The sequence below is a fragment of the Gorilla gorilla genome, chromosome 6 (genome assembly GCF_029281585.2).
Source record: "Gorilla gorilla gorilla isolate KB3781 chromosome 6, NHGRI_mGorGor1-v2.1_pri, whole genome shotgun sequence".
In the NCBI taxonomy this organism is placed as follows: domain Eukaryota; kingdom Metazoa; phylum Chordata; class Mammalia; order Primates; family Hominidae; genus Gorilla; species Gorilla gorilla.
In genome coordinates this window covers 63,574,220-63,583,189 of record NC_073230.2, presented here as the reverse complement: position 1 = coordinate 63,583,189, position 8,970 = coordinate 63,574,220, and the positions used below count along the sequence as shown (strand labels likewise).

The 8,970-nt window shown below is 61.7% G+C and overlaps 1 pseudogene; it reads left to right on the top strand.

The window, feature by feature from the left end:
- Nucleotides 1–4,500, top strand: LOC109027803 (putative uncharacterized protein FLJ44672; annotated as a pseudogene).
- Nucleotides 4,501–8,970: the final 4,470 nt, after the last annotated feature.

Sequence of the window (8,970 nt, the reverse complement as noted above, 5' to 3'; positions counted from 1 at the left end):
ATGCAACCAGGAGGAACAGCTGGGCCTGCAGAGGCCGCCATGCGGGAGGCAGAGGCCGGGCCTCCTCAAGTCGGCCTCTCCAGACCCACTTGCAACCTCCCGGCGTCCTCCCCGGGCCCAGCTCTTGCTCCTGGCTGCGTCTCCAGGCCCGACTGCTGCCTCGCAACAACTCTTTGGACTCAGCACCTGCCCATCTCCTGGCGGCCTTCGTCGGCCCACAGCTTCCTCAAGGCAAGCTCCCCAGGCCCAGGTCAGGCCTCACGGTGGCCTCTCCAGGATCAGCTCCTGCCCTCCGATGGCGTCTCCAGGCCCCAAATGGTCTCCGGTCGGTGGGCTCCTCCACGCCCAGCTTGGGCCTCCGTGTGACCTCTGCAGGCCCAAGTCGTCCTGAAGTCGGCGTCTCCCGGCCCTGCCTCCCAGCAAGTAAGCAAGCTCTTTTGCCTCAACTCCTGCCCAGCTCCCAGCCGCCTTTGTAGGCCCCGAACTTTCTCGAGCCAAGCTCCTCGCGCCCGCCTACTGCCTCTCGGTGGCCTGTACAGGCCCAGCTCTGGCTGTAGAACAGCCTCTGCAGGCCCCGCTCTTGTCTCCCAGGGGCCTCTCCAGGCCCAGCTCTCGCCCCCACCGGGGCCTCCCAGGGCCAAGTCCCTGCCTGCCTCCAGGCAGCCCGCGTGCCGACCAGTTCCTCCCTCACGGTGGCCTGTTGATGCCCAACTGATGCCTCTGCACCCTGCGCAGAGGCGTGAGTCCCTGCCTCACACTGGCTCCTCCCACGCTGAGAGAGTTCGGCGTGAGCCCCTTGCCTCACACCGGCCCCTCCCACGCTGAGAGAGGCCGGCGTGAGCCCCTTGCCTCACACCGGCCCCTCCCACCCTGACAGGTCGGTGTGAGCCCCTTGCTTCACACTGGCCCCTCCCACGCTGACCCCTTGCCTCACACCGTTCCCTCCCACGCAGAGAGAGGTCAGCGTGTCCCCTTGCCTCACACCGGCCCCTCTCACGCTGAGAGAGGTCGGCGTGAGCTCCTTGCCTCACACTGACCCCTCCCACGCTGACCCCTTGGCTCACACCGGCCCCTCCCACGCAGAGAGAGGTCAGCGTGTCCCCTTGCCTCACACCGGCCCCTCCCACGCTGAGAGGTCGGCGTGAGCCCCTTGCCTCACACCGGCCCCTCCCATGCCGAGAGAGGTCAGCGTGAGCACTTGCCTCACACTAGCCCCTCCCATGCTGAGAGGTCCGCATGAGCCCCTTGCCTCACACCGGCCCCTCCCACCCTGACAGGTCGGTGTGACCCCCTTGCCTCACACTGGCCGCTCCCACGCTGAGAGAGGTCAGCGTGAGCCCCTGCCTCAACAGGCCACCGTGAGGGACGAGCAGGGCCGCACGCAGGCTGCCGGGAGCAGGCAGGGACTTGGCCCCGGGAGGCGGGAGGCCGCGGTGGGGCGACAGCTGGGCCTGGAGACGCCCCTGGGAGGCAACAGCGGGGCCTGCAGACACTCTTCTGCTGCCAGAGCTGGGACTGTACAGGCCACTGGGAGGCAGGATGTGGGCCTGAAGAGCTTGGCTGCAGAAACTTCGGGGTCTACAAACGCCGGCGGGAGCTGAGCCAAAAGAGCTTGCTTGCTGGGAGGCAGGAACTGGGCCGAGAGATGCAACCAGGAGGAACAGCTGGGCCTGCAGAGGCCGCCATGCGGGAGGCAGAGGCCGGGCCTCCTCAAGTCGGCCTCTCCAGACCCACTTGCAACCTCCCGGCGTCCTCCCCGGGCCCAGCTCTTGCTCCTGGCTGCGTCTCCAGGCCCGACTACTGCCTCGCAACAACTCTTTGGACTCAGCACCTGCCCATCTCCTGGCGGCCTTCGTCGGCCCACAGCTTCCTCAAGGCAAGCTCCCCAGGCCCAGGTCAGGCCTCACGGTGGCCTCTCCAGGATCAGCTCCTGCCCTCCGATGGCGTCTCCAGGCCCCAAATGGTCTCCGGTCGGTGGGCTCCTCCACGCCCAGCTTGGGCCTCCGTGCGACCTCTGCAGGCCCAAGTCGTCCGGAAGTCGGCGTCTCCCGGCCCTGCCTCCCAGCAAGTAAGCAAGCTCTTTTGCCTCAACTCCTGCCCAGCTCCCAGCCGCCTTTGTAGGCCCCGAACTTTCTCGAGCCAAGCTCTTCGCGCCCGCCTACTGCCTCTCGGTGGCCTGTACAGGCCCAGCTCTGGCTGTAGAACAGCCTCTGCAGGCCCCGTTCTTGCCTCCCAGGGGCCTCTCCAGGCCCAGCTCTCGCCCCCACCGGGGCCTCCCAGGGCCAAGTCCCTGCCTGCCTCCAGGCAGCGCGCGTGCCGACCAGTTCCTCCCTCACCTGTTGATGCCCAAGTGATGCCTCTGCACCCTGCCCGGAGGGGTGAGTCCCTGCCTCACACTGGCTCCTCCCACGCTGAGAGAGGTCGGCGTGAGCCCCTTGCCTCACACCGGCCCCTCCCACGCTGAGAGAGGTCCGCGTGAGCCCCTTGTCTGACTCTGGCCCCTCCCATGCTGACAGAGGTCGGTGTGAGCCCCTTGCCTCACACTGGCCCCTCCCACGCTGACCACTTGCCTCACACCGGTCCCTCCCATGCCTGACAGAGGTCAGCCTGAGCCCTTGCCTCACACTGGCCCCTCCCACGCTGAGAGAGGTTCGCATGAGCCCCTTGCCTCACACTGGCCCCTCCCACCCTGACAGAGGTCGGTGTGACCCCCTTGCCTCACACTGGCCCCTCCCACACTGACCCCTTGTCCCACACCGGACCCTCCCAGGCAGAGAGAAGTCAGCGTGAGCCCCGTGCCTCACACCGGCCCCTCCCATGCTGAGAGATGTCCGCGTGAGCCCCTTGCCTCACAGTGGTCCCTCCCACGCTGACAGAGGTCCGTGTGAGCCCCTTGCCTCACACTGGCCCCTCCCACGCTGACCCCTTGCCTCACACCGTCCCCTCCCATGCCGAGAGAGGTCAGCGTGAGCCCTTGCCTCACACTGGCCCCTACCACGCTGAGAGAGGTCGGCCTGAGCCCCTTGCATCACACTGGCCCCTCCCACCCTGACAGAGGTCGGTGTGACCCCGTTGCCTCACACTGGCCCCTCCCACGCTGATCCCTTGCCTCACAGCGGACCCTCCCAGGCAGAGAGAGGTCAGCGTGAGCCCCTTGCCTCACACCAGCCCGTTCCACTCCGATAGAGGTCAGCGTGAGCCCTTGCCTCACACTGGCCCCTCCCATGCTGAGAGAGGTCAGCGTGAGCCCCTGCCTCACCAGGCCACCGTGAGGGACGAGCAGGGCCACACGCAGGCTGCCGGGAACAGGCAGGGACTTGGCCCCAGGAAGCGGTGGTGGGGCGACAGCTGGGCCTGGAGACGCGCCTGGGAGGCAACCGTGGGGCTTGTAGACGCTGTTCTACTGCCAGAGCTGGGACTATACAGGCCCCTGGAGGCAGGATTTGGGCCTGAAGATCTTCGCTGCAGAAACTTCGGGGTGTACAAACACCGGCGGGAGCTGAGCCAAAAGAGCTTGCTTGCTGGGAGGCAGGAGCTGGGCCGAGAGATGCAACCAGGAGGAACAGCTGTGCCTGCAGAGGCTTCCATGCGGGAGGCAGAGGCCGGGCCTCCTCAAGTCGGCCTCTCCAGACGGTCTTGCAGCCTCCCGGCGTCCTCCACGGGCCCAGCTCTTCCTCCCGGCTGCGTCTCCAGGCCCGACTCCGGCCTCCCAAAGTCTTTGTACTCAGCTCCTGGCCAGCTCCCAGTGGCCCTGGTAGGCCCACAACTTCCTGAAGCCTAGCTCCCCAGGCCCAGGTCAGGTCTCATGGGGCCTCGCCAGGCTCAGCTCCTGTCCTCCGACGGCATCTCCAGGTCCCAAACGGCCTCCGGTCGTTGGGGTCCTCTAGGCCCAGCTTGCGCCTCCCGGCGGCCTCTGCAGGCCTAAGTCGTCCTCAAGTCGGCCTGGAAGTGTTCCTGGAAGAGCTGCAAGTTGGCCTCCCCGGGCCCAGCTCTGTCCTCTCGGCGGCCTGTCCAGGTGCAAAACTTTCTCAAGTCAGCCTCTCCAGGCCCAGCTCCTCCTGCCTCCCAGTGGCCTCTTTTGGCCCAGCCCAGCTCATGGCTCTCAGCGCCCTTCCCAGGCCCCGCTTTTGACTTTTGGTGGCCTCTTCAGGCGCAGAACTTGACCTCCAGTCAGCCTTTGCAGGCCCGGCTTCCTGCCTCTCGAAGGCCTGCACCGGCCCAGCCTCGGCCTCACAGCGGACTCTCCACGCCCAGCTAGCTCTCGCCTCACTGCAGCCTCCCCAGTCGAAAGCTCCTGCCTTTCGGCCGCTTTGGCAGGCCCAGCTCCTGCCTGCCAATGGCCTCTTTAGGCCCAGCTCATTCCTCACAACGGCCTTTCCAGGCCCCGTTTTTCCCTTCCGGCAGCCTCTTGGCCTCTAATTTGTTTATCTTTTGTGTATAAATCCCAAAATATGGAATTTTGGAATATTGGTGCCATTATATAAATATTTTCGTAGGTAATTTATTTGGAGTGAGTTTCTGCACCAAGCCCGAAATTTTTATTTTATTTTCCTTATTATTTGGTGTTAAACAGGTTTAATGACGGTCATGGCAACTTTTTGGCACAATGAAAAATACCGCCATGATCAATGTGTTCTGTTCTGGGGAAGGGGGCAAAGGCAGGGTGAATCACTTTCTTAAAAAGTACAGCTCAAGTTGGGAGTGCAGAGGGAATGGGGAGAAAACCCTCCCGCTGCCTGTGTCAAAGTGCAGGAGCCCCCACCCCCATACTCAACTGAGTCCAGCCCCTCTGGGGAAAGAAGGGGTGCATGAACCCCCCTAGTCCACAGGCGCCTCCCTGTGGCCCAAGGCCCTCTTCACACTCCATCTTGTGGCCCCAGCAGGAGCTATTTTCCGAAAAGTGAAAAGCTCTGAAGGTCCCACACTTCATGGTATGTACAGGGGCTCGGAGGAGGGAAACTGCCCAGCTTTCCCCCGGCACAGCTGCAGGGCTAGGGGGTATATATAAGAGGAGCAGGCCTTGGCCAGGTGTGGTGGCTCACGCCTGTAATCCCAGCACTTTGGGAGGTGGAGGCAGGTGGATCACGATGTCAGGAGATCGAAATCAGCCTGGCCAAGATGATGAAGCGCTGTCTGTACTAAAAATACAAAAATTAGCCGGACGTGGTAGAGTGCACCTGTAATCCCAGCTACCCGGAAGGCCGAGGCAGGAGAATGGCGTGAACCCGGCAGGAAGAGGTTGCAGTGAGCCAAGATCGCACCACTGCACTCCAGCCTGGGCGACAGAGCAAGACTCCGTCTCAAAAGAAAAAAGAGAGGCAGGCCTTATTCGGTCCCAAACTGAAAGGATTAAATGGTTTTACCCAGGAGAAGATAACCATCTTGCCCTCCATTGCTACCCCCACATACTGTTCTTGTTCTCAAGGGGTACTGAGTCCTGGGATCTTCTTTGGGGTCACCCACCTGCCTGTGGTAGTTATGGAGACCCCCAGGTGTTGAGGCAGGGCAGGGGTGTCCCCTTCCAGCCAGGCTGTCAAGGCCCCAACTCGGGCAGAGGCAGTGGCAGGGCAGCCAGGGTTGCGCCAGAGCCTGAGCAGGGTGAGGTGGGGTCAGACAGGGCTGGGAGTCAGGGCAGGGGCAGCAGCAGTGGACCCGCTATGCACACATCTTTTTCTCCAGGGTTTGTGTGCAGAACATCTTGCTCATGCTGCCCCAGCAGCTTCAGTTGGCACCTGCCCCAGTCCAGCCTCTGGGATCCATGCAGCGGCTCCCAGCGGCCCTGCACCCACCACCAGCATCTGTTTCACCTGCAGTTGGAGATCCGTGAGGTGCCCAGAAGATCATGCAGTCATCAGTCCCACGGAGCAGCCTGCGAGGCTGAGGCTCCTCCCACTGGACCGCCCCCCAACTGGCACCACTGCTGCCACTGCCCCTACTCTCAGCCTCACGTGACTCTCGGGCAGAGGCAGTGGTGGGGCAGCCAGGGCAGCGTCAGAGTCTGAGCCAGGTGAGGTGGGGTCAGGACCCCCACAGGGCTGGGAGTCAGGGCAGGGGCAGAACAAACCTTGGAGGGGAGGATGTGTGCATAGTGGGCCTGGAGGGCGGCTGTGGCCTAGTGGACAGGAAGAAGCAGTGGGCCTGGAAGAGCTGCATGATCAGGGCCGGCACTGGTCCAGGGCACGTGCAGTGAAGAGGACACCGCCTTCTCGGTCTCCGGTTCCCTGAGCCCGTCCTTGTCTTCTCCCACCTGTACAGGCAAAGGGGAAGCTGTCCCCATCACACATGGCACACTTGGGGGTGTTGGGCTTTGGGCTGCAGCTGGAGCATCTTCTCATCTTGCATTTGAGCATGGTGGGGTCCTCCAGTGTGGGATCCATGTCCGTGGGGTTTCCTCTGCCCCGACCCCCAAAGCCCAGTCAGTTTCTCCTCTTCAGGCTCTGCCCCCCGGGTGGCTCAGCCCAGCTCCTGCCTAGGAAAGCCTTAGTGTTGGGAGGGACCGTGATGACTGAGGGGCCTGGTAGCTCCAGGTCACCCACACTTTCAGGTCTCTTGCACCAGAAGGTGGCAGGATCCATTGGGAGGAAACAGGTCGCCTTGGAAGGTGTCCCTGGGCCCCCATCCCCAGGGGTAGGGGCCATAGGGGGCCCGCTCTGCTGCCCTGACCAGATTCCTGGGCTTTGAAGGCTCCTGGGCCTGGTAAGGAGGTGGGTGCCAAGGTTGAGGAGGAAGCATAGGAGTGTGTAGGAGGAGGACGGGGTGGGACCATATACTTTGCCAAAAACTGCAGGTGGATCGGGGGACCCTGGGGGCTCAGGATCCAGCAAGGGGCGGCAGGAGTAAAGGAATGACAGGTGCAAATACCTTCCCACCAAAGCCCTTGTTGCCCTCTGGCTCCTCCCCAGAGTCGTCCCCACTCTCAGTCAGTCACCCACTCCTTGAATTTGAGATCAGTGTCAGTGGTGCTAAAGCCGTCATCAGCAATGACATCATCACCCCCTCCTCCTCATGGATGACCATGGGCTCCTCATCACTTGCTGTGTCCTCACTGGCCATGTGCTGGGAATGAGCAGCTCAGGTGGGCAGCAGCAGGGCTGCCCACTGGTCACCTCCCTCACCAGGGGCTGCAAAGTGGCCTGGAGCTCCATACTGAGTAGAAGGCTTTGGGCCAGAGTATGATGCAGTGCCAGACACCACTTGTGTCAGTTCCTGTAGTGCCTGACGGTCTGTTTCCCTGCCTTCCTGGCTGTGTGTACCCCCTTGTGGGAGAAGGCTTGGGCCAGGCTGAGCCAGGTTCCTTGACTGTGTGCAGCCGTTCTGCCCCCACAGAAGCTGCTCCTTGGTATCCGAGCTCAGGAGTGTCTGGGCTGCAACTGACAGGAGTTCAGAGGACCCCCCTGGGGCAGTGACAGTGCCCGTCTCTGATATGCTCTGCTCCCACGAGCCCTTGTACACTCCTGCTAGCCCGTGGCTTGTGGGCTTGGCCTCTGAGCTGGACTTCTTTCGGTCCTTGTTGCAAGTGGGCCACCTTCACCTGGAAGGCCAGGTCTGGTACTTCTGCGTCTCATTGGGCCCCAGGGTGTACCACCGCTTGCTCAGGATCTGGCTGACGGTCCGGTTATCCTGGTTGTGGTGACCCTGGTGCGCCCTGCCAGGGCCTAGTGCCGCTTGCTGAAGATCATGACCGCCACTCATGGGCCACCGGATGCAGTCCTTGTCCCATTTGTTGGGGCTGCGTCCATCCTTCTCAGAAGATGAGTCCTGTTCCTTGCGCAGTGCACTGAGGGACTGGGCCTGACATCATCTGAGTGGTAGAGGCAACTGGGTGTCAGGAGACATGACGGAGAGGAAAGCAACACTGTGGTCGTTCTCTGTCTCACTGTCCAGCAGGGACTCCCCTGAGGGGCCCAGGGCTCCTCCTCCATGGTAGGAGGTGGGCTTTTACCAGGTTCCACCACCCCCAAAGTGTGTGGGGTTCCGGGCCCTGGGCTTTCAGGGCAGGTGGCTCCAGGGGGCCACCCAGGGTCAGCACTCCCTGTCCCACCTGGTGGACACTCGTGAGCAACAGCTGCCAACTTGGCAGGTTCTTTGCTCTGGATGGAGGCCACTGAGTGACTGGCAGGTTGCTGGGCCTCACGCGGCTGCAGGGAGGGGTCAGGAAGGGGACAGAGTACCAGGAGAACACAGCCACAGAGCAAGGTTCCACGTTCCTCCACACAAACATGCTGATGCCACCGGAGGCCTCGCTGGACGCAGACATCAGGGGCCTGTGGGCCAAGTACATGGTCTGGGCAGGGGGTTCCTGGCAGGGGCTCACACCTCCTCAGCCCACTCCTCAGCCAAGGCAGCTTGGACCCACGGAATGGGGGATGGGAGGGGAGCACGAGGCCAGGCCTCAAGTTTTTGTTTTTTTTTTTTTTTTTTGAGATGCAGTTTGGCAGGCTGGAGTGCAGTGGTGCGATCTCAGCTCACTGAAACCTCCACTTCCTAGGTTCAAGCAATTCTCCGGCCTCAGCCTCCCAAGTATATGCACATTTACTGCTGAATATTATATATTTTCTTATGCTTTCATGTGATTAATTAGCATTCTTTTTTTTTCCTTTTTGAGACAGAGTGTTGCTCTGTCACCCAGGGTGGAGGGCAGTGGTGTGATCTCGGCTCACTGCAACCTCCGCCTCATGGTTTAATTGATTCTCCTGCCTCAGCCCCCTGAGTAGTTGGGATTACAGGCACCCGCCACCACACCTGGCTAATTTTTTGTATTTTTAGAAGGCGTGGGTTTTTGCCATGTTGGCCTGGCTGGTCTTGACCTCCTGACCTCAAGTGATCCACCCTCCTCGGCCTCCCAAAATGCTGGGATTACAGGCATGAGCCACCATACCCAGCTGCTTTCTTTCATTTTTACTTGAAAAACTCCGTTAAGCATTTCTTTTAAAGTAGACCTAGTGGTGGCTCATGCCTATAACCCCAGCA